This window comes from Puntigrus tetrazona, chromosome 15 (genome assembly GCF_018831695.1).
Source record: "Puntigrus tetrazona isolate hp1 chromosome 15, ASM1883169v1, whole genome shotgun sequence".
Classification (NCBI taxonomy): domain Eukaryota; kingdom Metazoa; phylum Chordata; class Actinopteri; order Cypriniformes; family Cyprinidae; genus Puntigrus; species Puntigrus tetrazona.
Window position 1 is genome coordinate 9,381,857 of NC_056713.1, and position 25,009 is coordinate 9,406,865.

At 48.5% G+C, this 25,009-nt stretch overlaps 32 non-coding genes and 1 pseudogene across 32 annotated transcripts; 1 reads left to right on the forward strand and 32 right to left on the reverse strand.

Annotated features, from left to right (window-relative positions):
* Window positions 1-77: 77 nt before the first annotated feature.
* Window positions 78-151, reverse strand: trnat-agu. The gene has a single exon. It is a non-coding gene; the product is annotated as a tRNA-Thr (tRNA).
* A 219-nt stretch (window positions 152-370) lies between these two features.
* Window positions 371-460, reverse strand: trnar-ucu. The gene is given in 2 exon segments: window positions 371-406; window positions 424-460. It is a non-coding gene; the product is annotated as a tRNA-Arg (tRNA).
* Window positions 461-896: 436 nt separating this feature from the next.
* On the reverse strand, window positions 897-970 carry trnat-ugu. Its single transcript has one exon. It is a non-coding gene; the product is annotated as a tRNA-Thr (tRNA).
* A 372-nt stretch (window positions 971-1,342) lies between these two features.
* On the reverse strand, window positions 1,343-1,416 carry trnat-cgu. The gene has a single exon. It is a non-coding gene; the product is annotated as a tRNA-Thr (tRNA).
* Window positions 1,417-1,808: 392 nt separating this feature from the next.
* trnat-agu lies at window positions 1,809-1,881 on the reverse strand. The gene has a single exon. It is a non-coding gene; the product is annotated as a tRNA-Thr (tRNA).
* Window positions 1,882-2,100: 219 nt separating this feature from the next.
* On the reverse strand, window positions 2,101-2,190 carry trnar-ucu. The gene is given in 2 exon segments: window positions 2,101-2,136; window positions 2,154-2,190. It is a non-coding gene; the product is annotated as a tRNA-Arg (tRNA).
* A 437-nt stretch (window positions 2,191-2,627) lies between these two features.
* Window positions 2,628-2,701, reverse strand: trnat-ugu. The gene has a single exon. It is a non-coding gene; the product is annotated as a tRNA-Thr (tRNA).
* Window positions 2,702-3,543: 842 nt separating this feature from the next.
* trnat-agu lies at window positions 3,544-3,617 on the reverse strand. Its single transcript has one exon. It is a non-coding gene; the product is annotated as a tRNA-Thr (tRNA).
* Window positions 3,618-3,837: 220 nt separating this feature from the next.
* trnar-ucu lies at window positions 3,838-3,927 on the reverse strand. Its single transcript is given in 2 exon segments — window positions 3,838-3,873; window positions 3,891-3,927. It is a non-coding gene; the product is annotated as a tRNA-Arg (tRNA).
* A 447-nt stretch (window positions 3,928-4,374) lies between these two features.
* On the reverse strand, window positions 4,375-4,447 carry trnat-ugu. Its single transcript has one exon. It is a non-coding gene; the product is annotated as a tRNA-Thr (tRNA).
* An 869-nt stretch (window positions 4,448-5,316) lies between these two features.
* Window positions 5,317-5,390, reverse strand: trnat-agu. Its single transcript has one exon. It is a non-coding gene; the product is annotated as a tRNA-Thr (tRNA).
* Window positions 5,391-5,613: 223 nt separating this feature from the next.
* trnar-ucu lies at window positions 5,614-5,703 on the reverse strand. Its single transcript is given in 2 exon segments — window positions 5,614-5,649; window positions 5,667-5,703. It is a non-coding gene; the product is annotated as a tRNA-Arg (tRNA).
* Window positions 5,704-6,137: 434 nt separating this feature from the next.
* On the reverse strand, window positions 6,138-6,214 carry trnat-ugu. The gene has a single exon. It is a non-coding gene; the product is annotated as a tRNA-Thr (tRNA).
* A 358-nt stretch (window positions 6,215-6,572) lies between these two features.
* trnat-agu lies at window positions 6,573-6,648 on the reverse strand. The gene has a single exon. It is a non-coding gene; the product is annotated as a tRNA-Thr (tRNA).
* A 415-nt stretch (window positions 6,649-7,063) lies between these two features.
* trnat-agu lies at window positions 7,064-7,137 on the reverse strand. Its single transcript has one exon. It is a non-coding gene; the product is annotated as a tRNA-Thr (tRNA).
* Window positions 7,138-8,667: 1,530 nt separating this feature from the next.
* trnat-agu lies at window positions 8,668-8,741 on the reverse strand. The gene has a single exon. It is a non-coding gene; the product is annotated as a tRNA-Thr (tRNA).
* A 225-nt stretch (window positions 8,742-8,966) lies between these two features.
* On the reverse strand, window positions 8,967-9,040 carry trnat-agu. The gene has a single exon. It is a non-coding gene; the product is annotated as a tRNA-Thr (tRNA).
* Window positions 9,041-9,323: 283 nt separating this feature from the next.
* Window positions 9,324-9,413, reverse strand: trnar-ucu. The gene is given in 2 exon segments: window positions 9,324-9,359; window positions 9,377-9,413. It is a non-coding gene; the product is annotated as a tRNA-Arg (tRNA).
* A 181-nt stretch (window positions 9,414-9,594) lies between these two features.
* Window positions 9,595-9,668, reverse strand: trnat-cgu. Its single transcript has one exon. It is a non-coding gene; the product is annotated as a tRNA-Thr (tRNA).
* Window positions 9,669-9,893: 225 nt separating this feature from the next.
* Window positions 9,894-9,967, reverse strand: trnat-agu. The gene has a single exon. It is a non-coding gene; the product is annotated as a tRNA-Thr (tRNA).
* A 707-nt stretch (window positions 9,968-10,674) lies between these two features.
* On the reverse strand, window positions 10,675-10,764 carry trnar-ucu. Its single transcript is given in 2 exon segments — window positions 10,675-10,710; window positions 10,728-10,764. It is a non-coding gene; the product is annotated as a tRNA-Arg (tRNA).
* A 181-nt stretch (window positions 10,765-10,945) lies between these two features.
* trnat-cgu lies at window positions 10,946-11,019 on the reverse strand. Its single transcript has one exon. It is a non-coding gene; the product is annotated as a tRNA-Thr (tRNA).
* A 231-nt stretch (window positions 11,020-11,250) lies between these two features.
* On the reverse strand, window positions 11,251-11,324 carry trnat-agu. The gene has a single exon. It is a non-coding gene; the product is annotated as a tRNA-Thr (tRNA).
* Window positions 11,325-11,463: 139 nt separating this feature from the next.
* Window positions 11,464-11,537, reverse strand: trnat-ugu. The gene has a single exon. It is a non-coding gene; the product is annotated as a tRNA-Thr (tRNA).
* A 208-nt stretch (window positions 11,538-11,745) lies between these two features.
* Window positions 11,746-11,819, reverse strand: trnat-agu. The gene has a single exon. It is a non-coding gene; the product is annotated as a tRNA-Thr (tRNA).
* A 147-nt stretch (window positions 11,820-11,966) lies between these two features.
* trnat-cgu lies at window positions 11,967-12,040 on the reverse strand. Its single transcript has one exon. It is a non-coding gene; the product is annotated as a tRNA-Thr (tRNA).
* Window positions 12,041-12,266: 226 nt separating this feature from the next.
* Window positions 12,267-12,340, reverse strand: trnat-agu. The gene has a single exon. It is a non-coding gene; the product is annotated as a tRNA-Thr (tRNA).
* A 139-nt stretch (window positions 12,341-12,479) lies between these two features.
* On the reverse strand, window positions 12,480-12,553 carry trnat-ugu. The gene has a single exon. It is a non-coding gene; the product is annotated as a tRNA-Thr (tRNA).
* A 198-nt stretch (window positions 12,554-12,751) lies between these two features.
* On the reverse strand, window positions 12,752-12,825 carry trnat-agu. Its single transcript has one exon. It is a non-coding gene; the product is annotated as a tRNA-Thr (tRNA).
* Window positions 12,826-13,107: 282 nt separating this feature from the next.
* On the reverse strand, window positions 13,108-13,197 carry trnar-ucu. The gene is given in 2 exon segments: window positions 13,108-13,143; window positions 13,161-13,197. It is a non-coding gene; the product is annotated as a tRNA-Arg (tRNA).
* A 183-nt stretch (window positions 13,198-13,380) lies between these two features.
* On the reverse strand, window positions 13,381-13,454 carry trnaa-ugc. Its single transcript has one exon. It is a non-coding gene; the product is annotated as a tRNA-Ala (tRNA).
* A 219-nt stretch (window positions 13,455-13,673) lies between these two features.
* trnat-agu lies at window positions 13,674-13,747 on the reverse strand. Its single transcript has one exon. It is a non-coding gene; the product is annotated as a tRNA-Thr (tRNA).
* Window positions 13,748-19,980: 6,233 nt separating this feature from the next.
* On the forward strand, window positions 19,981-22,283 carry LOC122359127 (annotated as a pseudogene).
* The last annotated feature ends 2,726 nt before the right edge of the window (window positions 22,284-25,009 follow it).

Genomic DNA, 25,009 nt, shown 5'->3' on the forward strand with positions numbered 1-25,009 from the left:
GCATCAGAAGGTCGCGCTATCTTGGAAAAGGGAGCTGAAGGTTGAATCCTGACCAGCGACAGATGAGTGAACAAGGAAGGCACTGCTGGGATTCGAACCCAGGATCTCCTGTTTACTAGACAGGCGCTTTAACCAACTAAGCCACAGCGCCTGTGGGCTTGTGCTGAGCAATGTTGCGAAGTCAGAAAGGATGGTTTGGAAACGGAATTGCAGCTCCTACTTCACAGCTTGTCTCGGTCCAATCGATGTGAGGTCGCCTTCCTGTCCGAAACAGAGGCCACAGAGCAATGTTTTCATGACAGCTGAATCAGGGTGGTCAGGAAGTCTCGGTGTTTGTTGGCCGAGCGGCCTTAAGAAAGGCAAAATGAAACGACTCTGGTGGGACTCAAACCCACAACCTTTGAATCACCTCATGTGGCAGTCTAGAAGTCCAATGCGCTATCCATTGCGCCACAGAGCCTGTTGTCACGGCTCGCCGAGCCATGTGAAGGTTTTAGCAAAGCAGCCTACTGAAAGCAAGGTCGCTTGATTTCAGCTTTTACAAGACAGGCACTTTGACCAGCTAAGCCATGGCACCTCATTTGCATGCCGCGCTATCCTTGATATAGCCACAACCTGTGAATCTCCTCATCTGTCAGAGTAGAAGTCCATTGCTCCAGCGATACTGAATTCTCGCTTGTGAGGGCTTTCAGAATGCAGAAAGGCTCAGCTGGGATTTGTGCCTCTTCACAAGCCACCCTATCCTCCTGCTATCACCCATTCGCCCTGGCCAGTGTTTTTTTGCAGCAGCTGATGAGTGGCGCACTGGTGAATCGGCCTACTGAAAATCCCGCCGTTTGCATTCCGTTTCAGGAAAGAAAAGCCACACTGCCTAAGGTGATTGCTAGAGCCCCTGCAGGCACCGCTGGGATTCGAACCCAGGATCTCCTGTTTACAAGACAGGCGCTTTGACCAGCTAAGCCACGGCACCTCGCTTCTTCTGGCACTTTGCCTTGGCTAGTATTGTTTGTTAGCAGCTGAGGGTGGCGCAATGGAGCAACTGCCTGTTGCCCCGGCCCTCTTTTTGCTACCGCTGCTTGCATTTCACTTCAGGAAAGAAAAGCCACACTTTCTTTGATGGTGCTCCAGCCCCACCAAAGGCACCGCTGGAATTTCGGCCAAGAACTCCGCTTTCCAAGCCACAGCTCCCTGCTGCAGTCATGCATTCGTCCCTGGCCAGTGTTTTTGGCAGCAGTTGATAAGCGCACACTGGTGAAATGGCCTACTGAAACTCCCACCCATTTGCACTCAGCTTCAGGAAAGAAAAGCCACGCTCTCCAACGTGATGCTACCACCCCAATAAAGGTACCGCTGGGATTTGAACCCAGGATCTCCTGTTTACGAAACAGGCGCTTTGACCAACTAAGCCACGGCACCCTTGTAGAGCTGTGCGTTTGCCCCGGCCAGTGTGCTTTGTCAGCAACTGGTGGGTGGCACACAGGAGAAACTGCCTGCTGTTCCGCTTTTGGAAATTAAAGCCACACTCTCGAAGACGATTCTACAACCCTGCCTCGAGACTCCGATGGGATTTGTACTCAGGACCTCCCGTTGACCAGACAGGTGCTTTATCCAGCTAAGTCACGGCACCCGGTCGTAGACATGGATTCACCCTGGTGAAACTACATGCTGCCCTGGCCAACCCAGAATCTCAAGATAGGAAGGTTGACAAGCCACGGCACCTCTTTGCTGTGGTGCATCAGAAGGTCGCGCTATCTTGGAAAAGGAGCTGAAGGTTGAATCCTGACCAGCGACAGATGAGTGAACAAGGAAGGCACTGCTGGGATTCAACCCAGGATCTCCTGTTTACTAGACAGGCGCTTTAACCAACTAAGCCACAGCGCCTGTGGGCTTGTGCTGAGCAATGTTGCGAAGTCAGAAAGGATGGTTTGGAAACGGAATTGCAGCTCCTACTTCACAGCTTGTCTCGGTCCAATCGATGTGAGGTCGCCTTCCTGTCCGAAACAGAGGCCACAGAGCAATGTTTTCATGACAGCTGAATCAGGGTGGTCAGGAAGTCTCGGTGTTTGTTGGCCGAGCGGCCTTAAGAAAGGCAAAATGAAACGACTCTGGTGGGACTCGAACCCACAACCTTTGAATCACCTCATGTGGCAGTCTAGAAGTCCAATGCGCTATCCATTGCGCCACAGAGCCTGTTGTCACGGCTCGCCGAGCCATGTGAAGGTTTTAGCAAAGCAGCCTACTGAAAGCAAGGTCGCTTGATTTCAGCTTTTTACAAGACAGGCACTTTGACCAGCTAAGCCATGGCACCTCATTTGCATGCCGCGCTATCCTTGATATAGCCACAACCTGTGAATCTCCTCATCTGTCAGAGTAGAAGTCCATTGCTCCAGCGATACTGAATTCTCGCCAGTGAGGGCTTTCAGAATGCAGAAAGGCTCAGCTGGGATTTGTGCCTCTTCACAAGCCACCCTATCCTCCTGCTATCACCCATTCGCCCTGGCCAGTGTTTTTTGCAGCAGCTGATGAGTGGCGCACTGGTGAATCGGCCTACTGAAACTCCCGCCGCTTGCATTCCGTTTCAGGAAAGAAAAGCCACACTGCCTAAGGTGATTGCTAGAGCCCCCTGCAGGCACCGCTGGGATTCGAACCCAGGATCTCCTGTTTACAAGACAGGCGCTTTGACCAGCTAAGCCACGGCACCTCGCTTCTTCTGGCACTTTGCCTTGGCTAGTATTGTTTGTTAGCAGCTGAGGGTGGCGCATGGAGCAACTGCCTGTTGCCCTGAAGCCTCTTTTTTGCTACCGTCGTTTGCATTTCACTTCAGGAAAGAAAAGCCACACTTTCTTTGATGGTGCTCCAGCCCCACCAAAGGCACCGCTGGAATTTCGAAGCCAAGAACTCCGTTTTCCAAGCCACAGCTCCCTGCTGCAGTCATGCATTCGTCCCTGGCCAGTGTTTTTTGGCAGCAGTTGATAAGCGGCACACTGGTGAAATGGCCTACTGAAACTCCCACCCATTTGCACTCAGCTTCAGGAAAGAAAAGCCACGCTCTCCAACGTGATGCTACCACCCCAATAAAGGTACCGCTGGGATTTGAACCCAGGATCTCCTGTTTACTGAAACAGGCGCTTGACCAACTAAGCCACGGCACCCTTGCAGAGCTGTGCGTTTGCTCGCCAGTGTGCTTTGTCAGCAACTGGTGGGTGGCACACAGGAGAAACTGCCTGCTGTTCCGCTTTTGGAAATTAAAGCCACACTCTCGAAGACGATTCTACAACCCTGCTCGAGACTCCGATGGGATTTGTACTCAGGACCTCCCGTTGACCAGACATGGGTGCTTTATCCAGCTAAGTCACGGCACCTGTCAGTTACATGGATTCACCCTGGTGAAACTACATGCTGCCCTGGCCAACCCAGAATCTCAAGATAGGAAGGTTGACAAGCCACGGCACCTCTTTGCTGTGGTGCATCAGAAGGTCGCGCTATCTTGGAAAAGGGAGCTGAAGGTTGAATCCTGACCAGCGACAGATGAGTGAACAAGGAAGGCACTGCTGGGATTCGAACCCAGGATCTCCTGTTTACTAGACAGGCGCTTTAACCAACTAAGCCACAGCGCCTGTGGGCTTGTGCTGAGCAATGTTGCCCTAAAGTCAGAAAGGATGGTTTGAAACGGGATTGCAGCTCCTACTTCACAGCTTGTCTCGGTCCAATCGATGTGAGGTCGCCTTCCTGTCCGAAACAGAGGCCACAGAGCAATGTTTTCATGACAGCTGAATCAGGGTGGTCAGGAAGTCTCGGTGTTTGTTGGCCGCGCGCCTTAAGAAAGGCAAAATGAAACGACTCTGGTGGGACTCGAACCCACAACCTTTGAATCACCTCATGTGGCAGTCTAGAAGTCCAATGCGCTATCCATTGCGCCACAGAGCCTGTTGTCACGGCTCGCTTGAGCCATGTGAAGGTTTTAGCAAAGCAGCCTACTGAAAGCAAGGTCGCTTGATTTCAGCTTTTTACAAGACAGGCACTTTGACCAGCTAAGCCATGGCACCTCATTTGCATGCCGCTATATCCTGATATAGCCACAACCTGTGAATCTCCATCTGTCAGAGTAGAAGTCCATTGCTCCAGCGATACTGAATTCTCGCCAGAGGGCTTTCAGAATGCAGAAAGGCTCAGCTGGGATTTGTGCCTCTTCACAAGCCACCCTATCCTCCTGCTATCACCCATTCGCCCTGGCCAGTGTTTTTTTGCAGCAGCTGATGAGTGGCGCACTGGTGAATCGCCATCACTGAAAAAACAGCAGCACTCTCGCCGCTTGCATTCCGCTTCAGGAAAGGGGAGCAAACACTGCCTAAGGTGATTGCTAGAGCCCCCTGCAGGCACCGCTGGGATTCAACCCAGGATCTCCTGTTTACAAGACAGGCGCTTTGACCAGCTAAGCCACGGCACCTCGCTTCTTCTGGCACTTTGCCTTGGCTAGGCTATTGTTTGTTAGCAGCTGAGGGTTGGCGCAATGGAGCAACTGCCTGTTGCAGCTAGCCCTGTTTGCTACCGTCCTGTTTGCATTTCACTTCAAAAGAAAAGCCACACTTTCTTTGATGGTGCTTCTGCCCCACCAAAGGCACCGCTGGAATTTCGAAGCCAAGAACTCCGGTTACAAGACAGCGCTTTCGACTACTAACTTCCAAGCCACAGCTCCTGCTGCAGTCATGCATTCGGCCCTGGCCTCCTGTTTACTAGCAGCAGTTGATAAGCGGCACACTGGTGAAATGGCCTACTGAAACTCCTCCCATTTGCACTCAGCTTCAGGAAAGAAAAGCCACGCTTCAGACTTGATGCTACCAATACAATAAAGGTACCGCTGGGATTTGAACCCAGGATCTCCTGTTTACTGAAACAGGCGCTTTGACCAACTAAGCCACGGCACCCTTGCAGAGCTGTCGCTTGCCACTACCAGTGTGCTTTGTCAGCAACTGGTGGGTGGCACACAGGAGAAACTGCCTGCTTAAATGAGGGAAATTAAAGCCACACTCTCAAGACGATTCTACAACCCTGCCAAAACTCCGATGGGATTTGTACTCAGGACCTCCTTGACCAGACAGGTGCTTTATCCAGCTAAGTCACGGCACCTGATCGATATGCAAGACATGGATTCACCCTGGTGAAACTACATTCTGCCCTGGCCAACCCAGAATCTCAAGATAGCAAGGTTGATGACAAGCCACGGCACCTCTTTTGCTGTGGTGCATCAGAAGGTCGCGCTATCTTGCAAAAGGGAGCTGAAGGTTCTCCTGACCAGCGACAGATGAGTGAACAAGGAAGTACTGCTGGGATTCGAACCCAGGATCTCCTGTTTACTAGACAGGCGCTTTAACCAACTAAGCCACAGCGCCTGTGGGCTTGTGCTTTAGCAATGCAAGGGTTCCAGAAGGCACCGCTTGGAACGGAATTGCAGGATCTCCTACTTCACAAGCTTGTCTCGGTCCAATCGATTTCAGGTCGCCTTCCTGTCCGGCGTTTTAGCCACAGAGCAATGTTTTCATGACAACTGAATCAGGTTGGTCAGCTAGTCTCTGTGTTTGTTGGCCATGTAGCCTTAAGAAATGCAAAAAGAGACGACTCTGGTGGGACTCAGACCCACAACCTTTGAATGGCCTCATGTGGCAGTCTAGAAGTCCAATGCGCTATCCATTGCGCCACAGAGCCTGTTGGCACGTTTTGCTGAGCCATGTGAAGGTCTTGCAATTCAGCCTACTGAAAGCAAGGTTGCTTATTTCAGCTTTGACAAGACAGGCACTTTGACCAGCTCGTCCATTAAAAAAAAGAGACAACAGCACTGCCAGGCTCCCCTGCTATATCTGATATAGCCACAACCTCAGAATCTCACATCTGTCAGGCAGACCATTGCACCAGCGATTTGAATTCCCAGGAGGGCTCCTGTTTGCAGAAACAGGCAGCTGGGATTTGTGCCTCTTCACAAGCACCCTATCCTCCTGCTATCACCCATTCGCCCTGGCCAGTGTTTTTGCAGCAGCTGATGAGTAAGAAAAACTTTGAATCGGCCTACTGAAACTCCCGCCGTTTGCATTCCGTTTCAGGAAAGAAAAGCCACACTGCCTTCTTGATTGCTAGAGCTGATAAGGCACCGCTGCTGGGATTCGAACCCAGGATCTCCTGTTTACAAGACAGGCGCTTTGACCAGCTAAGCCACGGCACCCTCGCTTCTTCTGGGGCTGGCCTTGTTTTTGCCAGTTTGCTAAGAGTTTGAATTACAACTGATTAAGAGCAACTGCCTGTTAGCCTCTGTGTTTGTTATTTTCTGAGTTTATTTCAATTCTGACAAAACCACACTTTCTTTTCTGATGGTGCTTCAGCCCCTTAGGCACCGCTGGAATTTCTATCCCGTTTATAAAGGACAGCTCCCAGCTAGCCTCTCTGCATTCGTCCTGGCAGTGTTTTTGGCAGCAGTTGATAAGGCACAGACAATGGCCTGGCTCCCTCCCACCCATTTGCACTCAGGACTTCAGAAGAAAAGATTCCACGCTCTCCAACGTGATGACAACCATCCCCAATAAAGGTACCGCTGGGATTTGAACCCAGGATCTCCTGTTTACTAAACAGGCGCTTTAACCAACTAAGCCACGGTGCACCAAGCTTTGCAGAGCTGTTCACTTAGTTCTGCTTAGCACGCTCTGATGACAAGCCATCAGGTCGCTTTAAATAAAACAACAGCACTCTGGGATTCCCTGCTATATCTGTATAGGGACCAAACTCAAATTCTTAAGGCAGACAAGGCACCGCTGGGACTTCGAACCCAGGATCTCCTGTTTACAAGACAGGTGCTTTGACCGGCTAGACCAGACGGCACTTTATCCCACTGGCACAGGCTGGCGTTCTTTGCCAGCAGCTAAGAGTTTGAATTACAACTGATTAAGGGTGGCCAGCTAGCTCTGTTTGAAAAATTCAGACATCATGGTTTTGGCCTTCTGCCTTACCATACCATGCTATCCCTTTGTAGAGGATAGAACTCAGACTCGACTTTCTTTAGGCAGACAAGAGATCCCAAAGGCACCGCTGGGATTCGAACCCAGGATCTCCTGTTTACTAGACAGGCGCTTTAACCAACTAAGCCACGGCGCCAAGCCTAGTGTTTGTGCAGTTCACTTAGAACGCTTTGATGACAAGCCATCAGGTCGTCCGGTTAAAAAACTTACCAAACTCTCAGGCTCCGCTGTCCAAAGTCTTCGAACCCAGGATCTCCTGTTCACAAGACAAAGGTTTCAAAGGTTTTTCAACGCTCCTGTCGAAACATGGGCACACGTTCTTAGCCAGCTGCTAAGAGTTTGAATTACAACCGAATAAGGTGGCCAGCTAGCCTCTGTGTTTGTTGGCCATGTAGCCCTAGAGAAATGCCAAAAGAGACGACTCTGGTGGGACTCGAACACACAACCTTTGAATGGCCACAACGGGCAGTCTAGAAGTCCAATGCACTATCCATTGCGCCACAGAGCCCATTGGCTGGTTTTGCTGAGCCAGGTGAAGGTCTTGCATTCTGCTTTGCGCAGTTTTCTTAGCACGCTCTGATGACAAGCCATCAGGTCGCCCAGTTAAAAAAACAACAGCACTCTCAGGCTCCCTGCTATATCTGTGTAGGGGACCAAACTCAGATTCTCACATTCTTAAGGCAGACAAGGCACCGCTGGGATTTGAATCCAGGATCTCCTGTTTACGAGCAGACAGGCGCGTTGAACGGCTAAGCCACGAGCACCCTCTGCCATTGGCACGGGCTGGCATTTTTTTGCCAGCAGCTAAGAGTTTGAATTACAACTGAATAAGCCTGGCCATGCTTGCCTCTGTTTTTGTTATTTTCAGAGCTGAGAGACTTGAAAACCGCTGGGACAACACGGATTTGGCCTTCTGCCTTACCATACCATGCTATCCCTTCTGTAGAGGACAGAACTAAGATTCGCACAGTCTTTAGGCAGAAAGATCCTAAGGTCCCTGGCCATCTGAACCCAGGATCTCCTGTTTACTAACCCAGGATCCACGTCACAAGCCTTATGTTTGTGCAGGCGCCCCAACACTCACAGGTGTAACTAAGATGTAAAATGCACGGCGCTGCCAAGTGTTTGTGCAGTTCAAGCACGCTTTGATTTACAAGCCATCAGGTCCCGGTTAAAAGACTTACTAAACTCTCAGGCTCAGGCTGTCCAAAGACTACGCGCAGAGAGGTACCGCTTGAAATCATTCCCAGGATCCCCTGTTTAGAAGACAGGCACTTTAACCAACTAATACATGGTCCGACCTCAGAAAACACATTCTTTAGGCATACAAGGTTTCCCAAAGGCACCGCTGGATTCGAACCCAGGATCTCCTGTTCACAAGACAAAGGTTTCAAAGGCCATGAAGCTCTAAAGAAATGCCAAAAGGGACGACTCTGGTGGGGCTCAAACCCACAACCTTTGAATGGCCTCAACGGGCAGTCTAGAAGTCCAATCCATCCATTGCGCCACAGCCCCTAGGAGTCCAATGCGCTTCCATTGCTGGCCAACGGGCAGTCTAGAAGTCCAATGCGCTATGCGCCAAGGTTTTGCTGGTTTTGCAGGTGAAGGTCTTGCATTCTGCTTTCTGCTCAGACTCACACTTTGTTTAGACAGACATGGGATCCCAAGGCACTGCTGGGATTCGAACCCAGGATCTCCTGTTTACTAGACAGGAGCTTTGACCGGCTAAGCCACAGCACCCTGCGCCACTGGCACGGGCTGATGTTTTTTGCCAGCAGCTAAGAGTTTGAATTACAACTGATTAAGGGAGGCCGGCTTGCCTCTGTTTTTGTTATTTTCAGAGCTGAGAGACTTGAAAAATTTCAGACAACACGGTTTTGGCCTTCTGCCTTACCATACCATGCTATCCCTTTATAGAGGATAAAACTCAGACTCGCACTTTCTTTAGGCAGACAAGGGATCCCAAGGCACCGCTGGGATTCGAACCCAGGATCTCCTGTTTACTAGACAGGCGCTTTAACCAACTAAGCCACGGCGCCAAGCCTAGTGTTTGTGCAGTTCACTTAGAACGCTTTGATGACAAGCCATCAGGTCGTCCGGTTAAAAAACTTACCAAACTCTCAGGCTCCGCTGTCCAAAGTCTTCGAACCCAGGATCTCCTGTTCACAAGACAAAGGTTTCAAAGGTTTTTCAACGCTCCTGCGTTGGCATGGGCCGGCGTTCTTAGCCAGCTGCTAAGAGTTTGAATTACAACCGAATAAGGTTGGCCAGCTAGCCTCTGTGTTTGTTGGCCATGTAGCCCTAGAGAAATGCCAAAAGAGACAACTCTGGTGGGACTCGAACCCACAACCTTTGAATGGCCACAACGGGCAGTCTAGAAGTCCAATGCGCTATCCATTGCGCCACAGAGCCCATTGGCGGGTTTTGCTGAGCCAGGTGAAGGTCTTGCATTCTGCTTTGCGCAGTTTGCTTAGAACGCTCTGATGACAAGCCATCAGGTCGTCCGGTTAAAAAAAACAACAGCACTCTCAGGCTCCCCTGCTATATCTGTATAGGGGACCAAACTCAGATTCTCACATTCTTAAGGCAGACAAGGCACCGCTGGGATTCGAACCCAGGATCTCCTGTTTACGAGACAGGCGCTTTGACCGGCTAAGCCACGGCACCCTCTGCCATTGGCACGGGCTGGCATTCTTTGCCAGCAGCTAAGAGTTTGAATTACAACTGAATAAGGGTGGCCGGCTTGCCTCTGTTTTTGTTATTTTCAGAGCTGAGAGACTTGAAAAATTTCAGACAACACGGTTTTGGCCTTCTGCCTTACCATACCATGCTATCCCTTTGTAGAGGATAGAACTCAGAATCGCACTTTCTTTAGGCAGACAAGGGATCCCAAGGCACTGCTGGGATTCGAACCCAGGATCTCCTGTTTACTAGACAGGAGCTTTGACCGGCTAAGCTACAGAACCCTGCGCCACTGGCACGGGCTGACGTTTTTTGCCAGCAGCTAAGAGTTTGAATTACAACTGATTAAGGGAGGCCAGCTAGCCTCTGTGTTTGTTATTTTCTGGGTTTTAAAAATATTTAGACAACACGGTTTTGGCCTTCTGCCTTACCATACCATGCTATCCCTTTGTAGAGGACAGAACTAAGATTCGCACATTCTTTAGGCAGACAACGGATCCCAAAGGCACCTCTGGGATTCGAACCCAGGATTACTAGACAGACGCTTTAACCAACTAAGCCACGGCACCAAGCCAAGTGTTTGTGCAGTTCACTTAGCACGCTTTGATGACAAGCCATCAGGTCTTCCGGTTCAAAAAAACCACAGCACTCTGAGGCTCTCCTGTCCAACAAAGATGCGACAGAGAGGTACTGCTTGGAATCATTCCCAGGATCCCCTGTTTAGAAGACAGGCACTCTAACCAACTAACGGTCCGACCTCAGAAAAACACATTCCTTAGGCATACAAGGTTTCCCAAAGGCACCGCTGGGATTCGAACCCAGGATCTCCTGTTCACAAGACAAAGGTTTCAAAGGTTTTTCAACGCTCCTGCGTTGGCATGGGCCGGCATTCTTAGCCAGCTGCTAAGAGTTTGAATTACAACCGAATAAGGTTGGCCAGCTAGCCTCTGTGTTTGTTGGCCATGTAGCCCTAGAGAAATGCCAAAAGAGACGACTCTGGTGGGACTCGAACCCACAACCTTTGAATGGCCACAACGGGCAGTCTAGAAGTCCAATGCGCTATCCATTGCGCCACAGAGCCCATTGGCTGGTTTTGCTGAGCCAGGTGAAGGTCTTGCATTCTGCTTTGCGCAGTTTGCTTAGCACGCTCTGATGACAAGCCATCAGGTCGTCCGGTTAAAAAAAACAACAGCACTCTCAGGCTCCCCTGCTATATCTGTATAGGGGACCAAACTCAGATTCTCACATTCTTAAGGCAGACAAGGCACCGCTGGGATTTGAACCCAGGATCTCCTGTTTACGAGACAGGCGCTTTGACCGGCTAAGCCACGGCACCCTCTGCCATTGGCACGGGCTGGCATTCTTTGCCAGCAGCTAAGAGTTTGAATTACAACTGAATAAGGGTGGCCAGCTTGCCTCTGTTTTTGTTATTTTCAGAGCTGAGAGACTTGAATAATTTCAGACAACACGGTTTTGGCCTTCTGCTTTACCATACCATACCATGCTATCCCTTTGTAGAGGACAGAACTAAGATTCGCACATTCTTTAGGCAGACAAGGGATCCAAAAGGCACCGCTGGGATTCGAACACAGGATCTCCTGTTTACTAGACAGGCGCTTTAACCAACTAAGCCACGGCGCCAAGCCAAGCTTTTGGGCAGTTCACTTAGCACGCTCTGATGACAAGCCATCAGGTCGTCCGGTTAAATAAAACGACAGCACTCTCAGGCTTCCCTGCTATATCTGCGTAGGGGACCAAACTCAAATTCTTTAGGCAGACAAGGCACCGCTGGGATTCGAACCCAGGATCTCCTGTTTACAAGACAGGCGCTTTGACCGGCTAAGCCACGGCACCCTGCGCCACTGGCACAGGCTGGCGTTCTTTGCCAGCAGCTAAGCGTTTGAATTACAACTGATTAAGGGTGGCCAGCTAGCTCTGTTTGAAAAATTTCAGACAACACGGTTTTGGCCTTCTGCCTTACCATACCATGCCATGCCATGCTATCCCTTTATAGAGGATAGAACTCAGACTCGCACTTTCTTTAGGCAGACAAGGGATCCCAAGGCACCGCTGGGATTCGAACCCTGGATCTCCTGTTTACTAGACAGGCGCTTTAACCAACTAAGCCACGGCGCCAAGCCAAGTTTTTGTGCAGTTCACTTAGCACACTTTGATGACAAGCCATCAGGTCGTCCGGTTAAAAAAAACAACAGCACGCTCAGGCTCCCCTGCTATATCTGTATAGGGGACCAAACTCAGATTCTCACATTCTTAAGGCAGACAAGGCACCGCTGGGATTCGAACCCAGGATCTCCTGTTTACGAGACAGGCGCTTTGGCCGGCTGAGCCACGGCACCCTCTGCCATTGGCACGGGCTGGCATTCTTTGCCAGCAGCTAAGAGTTTGAATTACAACTGAATAAGGGTGGCCGGCTTGCCTCTGTTTTTGTTATTTTCAGAGCTGAGAGACTTGAAAAATTTCTGACAACACGGTTTTGGCCTTCTGCCTTACCATACCATGCTATCCCTTTGTAGAGGACAGAACTAAGATTCGCACATTCTTTAGACAGACAAGGGATCCCAAAGGCACCGCTGGGATTCGAACCCAGGATCTCCTGTTTACTAGACAGGCGCTTTAACCAACTAAGCCACGGCGCCAAGCCAAGCTTTTGGGCAATTCACTTAGCACGCTCTGATGACAAGCCATCAGGTCGTCCGGTTAAATAAAACCACAGCACTCTCAGGATTCCCTGCTACATCTGTTTAAGGGACCAAACTCAAATTCTTGAGGCAGACAAGGCACCGCTGGGATTCGAACCCAGGATCTCCTGTTTACAAGACAGGTGCTTTGACCGGCTAAGCCACGGCACCCTGCGCCACTGGCACAGGCTGGCGTTCTTTGCCAGCAGCTAAGAGTTTGAATTACAACTGATTAAGGGTGGCCAGCTAGCTCTGTTTGAAAAAATTCAGACATCATGGTTTTGGCCTTCTGCCTTACCATACCATGCTATCCCTTTATAGAGGATAGAACTCAGACTCGCACTTTCTTTAGGCAGACAAGAGATCCCAAGGCACCGCTGGGATTCGAACCCAGGATCTCCTGTTTACTAGACAGGCGCTTTATCCAACTAAGCCACGGCGCCAAGCCAAGTGTTTGTGCAGTTCACTTAGCACGCTTTGATGACAAGCCATCAGGTCGTCCGGTTAAAAAACTTACCAAACTCTCAGGCTCCGCTGTCCAAAGTCTTCGAACCCAGGATCTCCTGTTCACAAGACAAAGGTTTCAAAGGTTTTTCAACGCTCCTGCGTTGGCATAGGCCGGCATTCTTAGCCAGCTGCTAAGAGTTTGAATTACAACCGAATAAGGTTGGCCAGCTAGCCTCTGTGTTTGTTGGCCATGTAGCCCTAGAGAAATGCCAAAAGAGGGACTCTGGTGGGACTCGAACCCACAACCTTTGAATGGCCACAACGGGCAGTCTAGAAGTCCAATGCGCTATCCATTGCACCACAGAGCCCATTGGCTGGTTTTGCTGAGCCAGGTGAAGGTCTTGCATTCTGCTTTGCGCAGTTTGCTTAGCACGCTCTGATGACAAGCCATCTGGTCGTCCGGTTTAAAAAAAAACAACAGCACTCTCAGGCTCCCCTGCTATATCTGTATAGGGGACCAAACTCAAATACTCACATTCTTTAGGCAGACAAGGCACCGCTGGGATTCGAACCCAGGATCTCCTGTTTGCAAGACAGGCGCTTTGACCGGCTAAGCCACGGCACCCTGCACCACTGGCACAGGCTGGCGTTCTTTGCCAGCAGCTAAGAGTTTGAATTACAACTGATTAAGGGTGGCCAGCTAGCCTCTGTGTTAGTTTTTTTCTGGGTTTGAAAAAAATTCAGACAACACGGTTTTGGCCTTCTGCCTTGCCATACCATGCTATCCCTTTATAGAGGATAGAACTAAGACTCGCACATTCTTTAGGCAGACAAGGGATCCCAAAGGCACCGCTGGGATTCAAACCCAGGATCTCCTGTTTACTAGACAGGCGCTTTAACCAACTAAGCCACGGCGCCAAGCCAAGTTTTTGTGCAGTTTACTTATCACGCTTTGATGACAAGCCATCAGGTCCCATCAAGTCCTTCCAAAAGAGCTGCAGATGGACTTTCCAAAATCTCCGCTGTAAAATGAAAATGCAACACTGGGATTCCAACCCAGGATCTCCTGTTTACAAGACAGGCGCTTTTACCATCTAAGCCACGGCACCAAATTACTGCAATGAATTTGCACGACATGCTATCTTTCAAAAAGAGCTGCACAATGGAAGATAACCAAAGTAACAGCTTTGATTCAAATGTGGAATATCTTGTTTACTAATGAGGTGCTTTTTCCAACTAAGCTATGAAGCCTGCCTGTTTGAAAGGTTTTTTAGAGCTGGACGACTTGAAATTGTTCAGACAAGACGGTTTTGGCCTGCTGCCTTGCCATACCTCGCTATCTCTGTATGCGGTCCAACCTCAGAAAAACTCATTCTTTAGGCAGACAAGGTTTCCCAAAGGCATATATATTCTAAAGAATAAACAGAACCTGGTTATCATCATATGTTTTTATAACAGGGTCACATTAAAGTCTTGACACTGATGTACAAGCAACAAACACTGATTGTAAGCCTAAACTTTACAAAAACTATAAATTGATTCTTCAAATTTGAATGGTTAATCAGTGTTTTTCCAGGGTCACGTTAAACCTATACAGGTATATTTTGCATACTTAGCAAGTGTACTAACGGTCTTGTTGTTCGTTAAATTGTATTTCACAAAATGCACTTTGAGTGCTGAGTTTAATATGTTGAATATTTTTCAAAAAGTAATAAACGGATTGCCGCAGTGAAAAGACATAACTCTTTGTACTCTTTTGGTTTTTAATAGTTTATTCGCTGGTCCACAATGCCTAAAGGCTGTGTACCCTTTGCTGGTGGCCCAGATAGGTCTGAGGCTGGTAACAACTCAGGGATTGTCATCCAGGATACAGCACATCCTGGCTGGGAAGACTGTTATTGCAAAGCTGATTCAACCAATGTACCTGGCATTGATTCAAATGCTGACTGCTAAACTATATGATGCAAACATATAAACAAAAACTCAAATGGGCATTTTTGTTATATATCTTGAATTTTAGGGACATTCTAACTACATTCTTTAGGCTCCATCATGCATTGATTTGTTGCTTCGCATCAAAATTGTCATCAATCAACTGTATGAAATGTCACATTAATCACACAGGTCTGGGGCGGGGCAAGTGCTTTAATAATTTTTAAAATCACTGATCTTCTAGACATAATTAACTGTCAGTTCTTGATAAACGCTATTAGCAAATTTACATTAAATCAGAATTATGTTACAGAGTATATAACAATACATTATACAAATAAAAATTACTATTTTGAAGATAATTACTTTACAAAAAAGGTTATCTCATTTAATTCTTTATTTAAATTTTTGTAACATTTGTGTGAGTAACATTATATCAATAAACAACATAGTCCAGAAGTAGTGTCAAAAAAATAAAATAAATAAAATAAAAATGTGGGGCCTCGATGAACAGACACGAACCATAAAAGGGGGAATCGCTCTAGAACCAGGTCGTAAAATCGCTCATCCTCCGCACCCCGGACCATAAAGGCAATCAAGATGGTCAGCCGAGCGATGCAGAGCGCCACAACGTCTACCAAACATTCTCAAGGGACTGTCGCTGCAGTGAGCTCGGCCAATCCGAGAGTACCCACGTCAAGATTGGGATGATTGAAAACGCAACATCTGGTCGACAGCGCGATAACCCGTTCTGTGCACTGACCTGGGATCAGTTCTACCAAGCCACCAAGTCAAAAGGTGATAAGACTCCCGCGGTGAATCAACGTGGCCAGGACAGCCTCACACTTTCCAACCCCCAAGGGAGGTTTGCTCTGTCCCAACATACATTCCTTAAAAGCGCGCCTTTTCCTTTTTCGCTACAATAAAGGAACTGCCAGGACACACATAAAACCACTAAACGAACAATCTAAATGCCTTCCTTTCAAACGAATAAAGGTTCATCTGTAAATAACTGCTTAATAAATGTTTCGGGATGTATGTAGGAACCGCTATATACTTGTTAAATAATCCTCTAACAGAGAGCGTTCCATAAGCGCTAGATAATGCATGTTTGATATCAAATTGAAGCTTACGATGTTTCCAATATCGTGATGAATGAATATATGTGTTTGTGCAATGCACAACAGTGTATTCCACTTATAAGCTTTTGATAGGGAACAGAAGTGCAGAATGTCAATTCTAACTGGGATAAAGTATGCACGAAACCGAGTCGAAAGCAGGTGTGGACACGCCCCTTTGACCTCGGATTGGACAACTGCCCAGGGCACGGCCCAAAACTTGCACCTCAAAACGCAGGAACAGAGCTCTCTGAGTTGAGTTGAGAACGAGAAGAATCGGAGTCGGAGTCGAGTCGAGAAGAACTCTTCGAACCACCGGGAGGGGAATTCGGTCGCTGCAGGAATCGCCAAGGAAACAGAGAAACTTCGAACTTGTAGAAGTCAGAAGACTCCGAACCAGAACGACCCAATACCCTCGACTCCGGTCCGCTCCGTCACATCACTCCACGGACACTCACTGCCCTTTCCATAACCAACCCGGTTCATCCAAAGCGAACCACCAAGCTAGAGAGACTTCATTCAAACGGCCCGGAAAGCCCGACCACGTCATCCCACGGACGAGCCTGCCCAATCAGCACGCCGGGATTTCCCCAGACACGCCGAGTGGTAAAACTACCTTTCCGTCTCTACTGAATTGGCGCAGACACATATAAGCGAGGCTAAACCTAACTTTGCTTTGTTGGTGCTCTTAGTGCGATCTCAGAACTAGCTAACAGACTTTGGACAGACAATTATCCATTTCCCTTCCAACCCGTGAATGTGTGTATGAATGCATGTGTGTGTGTGTGTGTGTGTTTATGTTTAGTCTTCTCAGTGTAGTCTTGTCAAATAGTAGGTACTGTCGAATAAATTGTGTTTCATTATTACGAATTCTTGTTTGTGTGTTATGTAACTGGAAAGTCAAACTCATGCCCAGATCCGTTGTTACCTGCTCGAGGTAAAGCGAAGAATCCAATTGATTTATTTTGCTGATCACAGAGTAAATTCATATTGGTAACATACATTTAAATTGCCCTAAAACGCTGGACGTATTAAGTGATTTAAAGGTATACTTGAATTGCATACCAACGTGAATCTTTTCAGATTCAATTCCCAAACTTGAATTGAGAACTGATTCAAATGACAATTCGTAATTATCATAATTAAAATTAGGTGTGAAAACCCTACATATAATGGTGGAGAATCAAGGCGGGCAAGATTTGATTTTCAGTTCATAATTCATAAATTTGTGATTCGTGATTTCGTGGTTTTTCTATTTTTCCGGAAGAATAGATTAAGACACAGAGACAAATTGCTGTTATTTCGCACTCTATTTTGACATGCGAACACGTGAAAGTGCGTGTGATTTGTGAAGATTTTGAAAACTGCAGTAATCATAATATTTGTCCATAGAGACAGAGATCCGCGTTAGAGCGCGTTGAGGGAAAAGCAAGCGTGTTCCTTGTTTATTTTCCATAAGGCCTTTGTTAATCTGTGACAGTGCGAGTTCCACTGTCATATGAATCTATTTCCTCCTGGCAAGAGCTTAGAAGTAGCTAACTAAGTAATCCTTGGCCATTTAGTCACTGGAAGAAGTGAAACCGAGCGTAACGCAGAGAGCGTCAGAACGCGAAGTATATGGGAGAAGAAAATTCTTGATCAAGTGAATAAACTGTGCAGACCCGCCGCGTCCGATGACGCCATTGTTTAATTGCAGTATATGCATGTAAAAGTGCCTCACTTTTAGCAAGTGAAGTTGTCAGTGCTAGACGGTTGATCGAGTTTACTCGTTGTAAATGCGCCGTCATTTCGGTGGGCGAACTCGTATAATAGCGAATTGCACGTATCCATAGTAACGACGCCGGAAGTCCTAGGACGCCGTTTCCGAGTTAACCTCAAAGTGCGCGCGCAGTCCTCCGCGCCATATTTGAAGTTTGTGAACAGAGGCTAGGATACCTGAATCTAATGTGTTGGCATTGAAACCTATGCAAACTGTTAGCATCAGGATAGCGCTTTAGACCTCTGTCGTCCATTGAGTTGAATGCCGTGTGTGTTTATGGCGTGTTGAGTTCCATCGAACGCCGGAACCACAATAGTGGGCTTCCTCCTCCTTTCCCCTTCACGTTTATTCCCTTTTTCCTCACCTTTCCCTTACCGAGAAGAATGTTGACAAATGTTTGAACTGCCATAACCGTTGGTATTAACAAGAAACGTTTTTTCTTACCCTTAGCATTTCAATGATACATTGCCATCAACAAGTATAACTGCTTTTATTAATTTAATGAGATCAGGAAATATTACCAATTTTCTAGCATTGCTAATGTGAAACCTTAATGTCATTTACTAAATGCATTAGGTTCATATTCATAAATTGCAACAATATTTGCTGATCCATTTGATTATAATTGCTTCAATACTTTGATGATAATTGCATTGAATTTCAATTATTAACTGCCGTTATTGATTGAAAATTTTAATTTCAGCTGGTGATTTGGTTAATTATAATTGCCTTTATAGTCGTGATAACACATCACTTAAATATAATCCCTGGTTTGGAATTTTAATTTCAGATTTAGCAAATTAGGTGGCTCCTCCATAATTGCTATTTTGTGGATTTATTTAATTATAATTGCTTTATAATTTAATACCAATATCATAAATTTTCAATTATAATCGACTTGAACTTCCGCTTACTATTCCAGGCATAGTACCCTTCGGATTCTATTGCAGAAGATACTTAGTGATTAATTCAGACTTGACTCCTCAGGAAGTTTGATCATTAATTATCGCTACCAAATAGAAATTTCAAGTCATTTGCAGTTACGTTGGTGTGTACAGTTGAGTGCCTCCTCTCAATCCTCTTTACAGGGTCTCTCCTTGCTTAGGGCTTAGCAGCTAGCACTTCCCTAGTGCTAGGTTGGTGCAGTGACGACTTGTCTCGGAGGTGTCACAGTGAGTGAGGACCCCGCTTTGAACGTGACCTTGTGCCAGCTGGGGGCAAGCCAGGCCTCTCTGTCCTAGCATTGTGAGTGAACCCGCAGCAGGCATCAGCAATTGTGTAACGGAGGAGGAGTCAACACAAGCTGACCTGGGCGGAGGCTCGGGTAAACCACCCTGTCAGCTGCTGAATCGGGGAAACCGATCAGTACCCAGGGCTCTGCCCCGCAGCCTTGTCAGTCCAAGCCAGCCGTTGACGCACCTCCACCGTGGGCCCGCACCTTTGTGTCAAAAGCCGACGCTGTTTGAGAGGCTCACTGCAATACGGTCGGACAGAAGTCTGATTGACCTTACAGGAGCACAGGGGCGCCCAGACGGAGAGCCACACCGCTGTACTCCGACAGGTTAATCGCCCTCATCACCAAAGCCTAGGTCTAAACCCCTTTGCTAAAACCCATTTGGCTACACCCATAAGTAAGTAGGGCCTATTCAACCCTCAAGTAACTTAACTTATCACACCAACATAGTAAAACCAACCATTAGGTATCAGGCTTAACGGTATCACACTTTGTCAACTTTGTTTACAGTGTAAGCAACTTTCTCTCTCTTCTCTCCCTTCTTGTTCCTTTCCTCTGATCTAACTGCTGCTGCTGCTTCTGAGATCGCACCTGTGGGAACCAGGAAAGCAAAGAATTTAATTTGAGACATTTCTGATCAGTATCGGGTGAAACTTGACGACATTGTTTCAAATTGTTCATGCTCACGAACCTTCCCTTCTCAGCGTGTATCCTACCCAGCCGAAACCAAAGTTGATCGACGAGGAATCGTAAACACGACCCCAGGAACAATCTACTTGGTGCACGGAGTCAATCTAACCAACTAAAAGCTAACACTGTCATTGCTATTGTTTTATCCTTGCCCGGAGGAGATTCTAATAGCAATCGCAGTCTTGGTACTTAGAAATCCCCATTTAGAAACTCCTAAAAGCATCCTCTAACTTAGGGAAAAGAGACAGTGATAGAGCTTTAACCCCTCCTTCCTTGACCAGGAAAGAGTGTGTTACCCCCTCTCTCTCTCTCTCTCTCTCTCTCTCTCCCTCTCTTACGTCTCTTACAGGTAGCTCCTCCCTTTCTCCAAAAAAAAAAAAAAAACGGAGAAGAGAAGAAGGAAGGACCACCTGTTACAGGAGAACGAAACGCCCAGCTATCCCTTCTTCTGTTCTGTGTTGTCTTCTGTTCTCTGTCGTCCTGTGTGTGTTTACTAATTGTCTCCCCAGAAACGCCAGTTAGAAGCACACCCACCAGAGGATCACAGTTACAGAGAACCACGCCCACCTGACACCTCACATTTAGCATCAACTGACACCACACATCTACACCTCTGTCTTTCCTTGCTGTTGTCTGTTCTGCCTTGTTTGGTTGTTATTTTCTTCCAGGTCTGTGTCAGTCACTTTTCCAAATCCCCCTCGCCGCACCAAAACATGTCTCACACAGCAGACAACGTTGGTCACTGGGAAGACCTGGAAACATGGCTAAGTGTTGCAACCAGCAGCCTCCTACCCAAGGCCGCGAAACACTAAAGCGCCAGACCCAGGAACAGCTGGATAACAACCTAACGAGCCTAATGGAACAGGACCCAAGCCAAGGCTACAACCACAAAGAGCTAGCAAAGATCACCTGCTCCCTAAGTCACACCCTCATCGCTACTACCCTCAAACTGAGTGACAGGCACGCCGCCGATCTCCAACAGGAGCTGACATGCGCACAGCGACGCATCAAACAGCTGGAACTGGAGGCTCAGGAACTACAGGAAAAGCTGGATGAGGAGAGAAAGGACCCAGAGGAGATTACCACGCTCAAAGCCTTGCTAGCAGCTTCCACACAAGAGGTGAAACAAACCAAAAGAGACTTTGACAATGCTGCCAACAACCTCCAGTACGCAGAACAGCTACTGGAGAAGGCAAAGACTGACATTAGAGACAAGGCCGGCAGAATCAAAGCCCTCGAAGCTCACTTGAACGAGTCAAGGAATCAGATCAGCCGCCTAGAACAACAGCTGGACTACGTCAAAGAGGAATCCGACGGTGTCAAGGAGGAACTCAGACACGCCTACGACCTGCGCGCTGAGCCACCGAGGACACGAGAGGCACCAACGTCACCCCTGCCAAGTAGGACCGGGTCTCCCGTGCTTGTACAGGCAAGTGAACAAAGGGGGAAAGAGGCGATGCTGAAACACTCACCAGCTCCCTCTGAAGAGACATACCTCGCGAGAAGGCCAAGAGAAACGGACCCAGCCAGCCAAAGAGCATCACACGGCCTGGACCTAAAAGATCTCGACAAGATCGCCAGGAACATCGTCAAGTTCACCCCAGGTGTGCCAAGTAGTCCAGACGTTCAAACCTATCTACAGGACGTCGAATTCCATCTGGAAGTAAGACCTCACGCCACTGATAAAGATAGACTCTATTTACTGCGAGCAACATCCAGCCCTGATGTACGCAGCTTCCTGGACCGCAACCAGCCCAGACAAAGGCTGATTACCACCTGCTCCGAGAGGCTCATCAATGAATTTGATGACCCAGAGTCAGAACAAGGACTAGTAGCCGCCCTGGAGATCAGACAAGGCCATCATGAGTCTCCGCAAGCCTACTACAGCCGACTCAGGAGAGCATACTTCGGAACTCGCAACGAGCCCGAAATGGAACAGGACATGAACTTTAAGACTCTCTTCCTCAGGAACCTACATCCTGGGGTAAGCCACCATCTAGGCGTGCTTGCATGTTCGCGCACAATGACCATTCAGCAGCTGCGCGACTTGGCACACAAAGCCTACAGCAAACAAAAGATGGCTGCAGAGAAAGGCACTAAAGCTCCGACAGTCCTCGACTTCAACACACAAAGTCACGGACTGCCTCTAGAGGGTGCCCAACATCAAGACAGCTTCAAGCCGTCAAGAAAAGAGTGGAACGCGTCCCACAGAGAGCAAGACTTCCACGCAGGTACCAGACCCAAGCAGAGAAACGGTCGCTGGGATGGACCACGTGAACGACAGCGCTCGCCTGGACGCCACTGGGAAAAGTCATGGGACAGTTCAAGACCGCAGGAAGGTCAGTGGGAGAGATCGTGGAATCAGTCAACCTCCTTTAGAAACCAAAGGGGGAAGAGCTCCTGGGATGGCAACGGAACCTCCATGGGAAGAGCACAAACACACCCTGGAGCAACCAGCCCAAGGAATCGACGAAAGAACTTTCAAACTGAATCCACACAAGAGCAAAAGACATCACCGTTTTTTTTCTCACAAGAACTGATGAAGAGCATGATGAGAGAGTTTTTCCAGCAAATGAAGGAAGATTGGAAGTGGGAAGAGAAAGAGAAGCCGGATTCAGCCTGACTGGCAGCCGGACGAGACAGCAGCGACCACCCGACCCAACCAGACACAGAGAATAGCACTTCCTCCCCGCACACTCAAAGAACCATAATGACCATAACTTCAGATGGACGAAATCCTACCTGAAACCCCAGCAATCGAAAGTTAGCCCCTAACTCACCATATGATGCTTCAAACCACGGCATCATCCAACAAACACCTGCCGCTGAAACCACTCTGGTTCCTGAAAGTGCTGTCCTGGTCGTCTGCCACTCGTCCGAAGAACTGCAGATCAGCCCTGATATCCTCCCCATCTCATCCCAAACTCCAGTCCCTCAACTCCTGGGTGATCTCATTGAGAGAGGTATGGCAAGAAAGTTTTACCTCTCCATCATCATCGAACGCCACATCAGGGTCGAAGCCCTTCTGGACACAGGAGCTGACATCACACTAATGTCAGCAGAACTCCTCGGAAAAATCCAGGAAGGAGCAAAGACATTAAATGGCCCCTCAAACTTCAAAGATGTGAGCTGAACCTTCAAGCATACTCCCACACGGGTCTACAACTGACACAAGTGGCCCCAATCCACCTAACAGTGGGTCCGATGAACCTCATCCACCCAGTTTACATCTCACCCCTTAAGACTTACCCACTGCTAATCGGAAAGGACCTGCTTAATCGCTTTGAGCCACTAATGGACTTTAAGCACTTGAAGTTGTGGACACAAGTCCGTGAACCTCTGCCCTTCCAGTCAGTAAACTCTCAGGAGTTGCAGTGCCAAGCCACAGACACCACTGCCCGTTTACAGACTGCCGAGGCAATGTCAAGGTCACAAGCAATTTCAAGTTCAAGCAGCAAGAACCAAGACAAAGACTCCAACGACCAAACAGATGCCCTCGCTAAAGCAGGTGCATTACATGGAGAGTCTTGGACGTTCCATTCCCACCCACCCAACCCAGCTGTGGCAGCCATCACCCGCCGCCAACACGCCACTGGTGTTGCGAACCCCACCTCCTCCCGTGTCTCCATCTCACCACAGTTTGCTGCTGACGATCTCAGTACCCTTCAAGCGTCGGATCCAGCACTGCAAACCATCAGTGCACACATTTCTGACCCGGCTACCGCCCCCGTTTCTGACTTCGACCTAGCCACCTCCTCTGACCTCCGCCACCTGCACTCCATCAAGCACATGCTGCATCTCAAAGACGGCGTTCTCACGTATGTCCCTGAGCCACTCGCTACGCCACGGCTCGTAGTGCCTCAGAGCCAAAGGGGGATAATGTTGACATACGCCCACGATGCACCATGCGCTGGACACCATGGCGCCAAGGCCACCTATGAGACACTCAAACGAGTGGTATACTGGCCTGGCATGCAGCAAGACGTGGCGGAATACGTGAAAGGATGCCTGGTCTGTTGCCAGTTTCAACCGGCGAATGCAAATCACCGCACACCACTGCAAAGGAAAGGAATGACCTTCCCATGGTCGGACCTCCAAATAGACTGGGTAGGACCCCTGCCACGGTCGACACACGAGGTAACAAGTACTTCCTCAATGTGGTCTGCGAGTTCACAAAGTGGATAGAGTGCCTCCCAGCTCCGAATGACACGGCAGAAACAACAGCCTACCTCTTAATGAACCATATCTTCTCAAGATTTGGACTGCCCTTGAGTGTCAATTCAGACCGAGGAACTCACTTTACCACTGAGGTCATGCAAGAAATGTGGAAACTCCTGGGTGTGCAAGCCAAACTGCACATAAGCCACCACCCCATCTCTTCCGGACAGGTGGAACGTGCCAACAAGACAGTGGTCAGCATGCTGAAGAAGTACGTGTCGGCCAATCAGAAGGATTGGGATGTCAAACTTCCCCTGGTACTAATGGCCATCAGGTCCACTCCTCACCGGTCCACCGGAGTACCCCCATTCGAAATGATGACGGGGAGACGCATGACACTACCCTTACACCTGCTGTACCAACCCGGTGACATGAACCTCGTCACTGCCTACACCACGCATCAGTACCTAGAAGAGTTGCATCAGCACCTGAGAACGACTTTCGCCTTTGCACAGCAACAACTCCAAAGCAGCGCGGAAGGTCGTAAGGCTTACTACGACAGGAAAGCCTCATATCAGGAACTTGAGGTCGGAGACGAAGTGTGGTATTACAGTTTCGCCCAACCACGGCCAAACACCCCTCATCGATTGTCAAAGAAGTTCCTACCTCACTGGACGGGACCCCACGAAATCGTAGACAAACTGTCACCTGTTGCCTACCGAATCAAGATTCGACAGGGGCGCAGCGAGCCAGCCCTGCGATGGGTACACCGGAACCAGATAAAGAGGCACCAGGGCTCCAAGAGACAAGGAAAGGGGGAAGACCAAACCCACTGACACAGACCGACTATCGCACTTCACTGATGTAATTCCTCACCCACTAGGGAAACACATAGCCAGGTTTTTAAACACAACACCTACACGCTCCTTCACCGCACTGCTAGAACCAACACTCTAGTAACAAGGAGCTTCCCCACACAGGTGACCATTGTTTGTTGTCCTAACCTCACTCAATGTCCTTGTGTCCCTTATGTGTTGTCTTTTCCCTTCTCTTTCCCTCTCTGTTTCCCTTTTTCCCCTCTAGGCCCTTTTACAGGAACACCCTTAACCATTCTCTCACGTCAGGTCCTGACAATAAGATTGACTCCCCGCACCAAGTCCATAGATCGAGCGCAAATGTCGTATCAAGTTTTTCACCCGATCTGCCCAAATTCCAAATTTCTGCACCACAGTTCAGTTAGCGATGGAAATGTTGTTTGTGGATGTCTGTTCTCTCTGTCCATTGTTCCA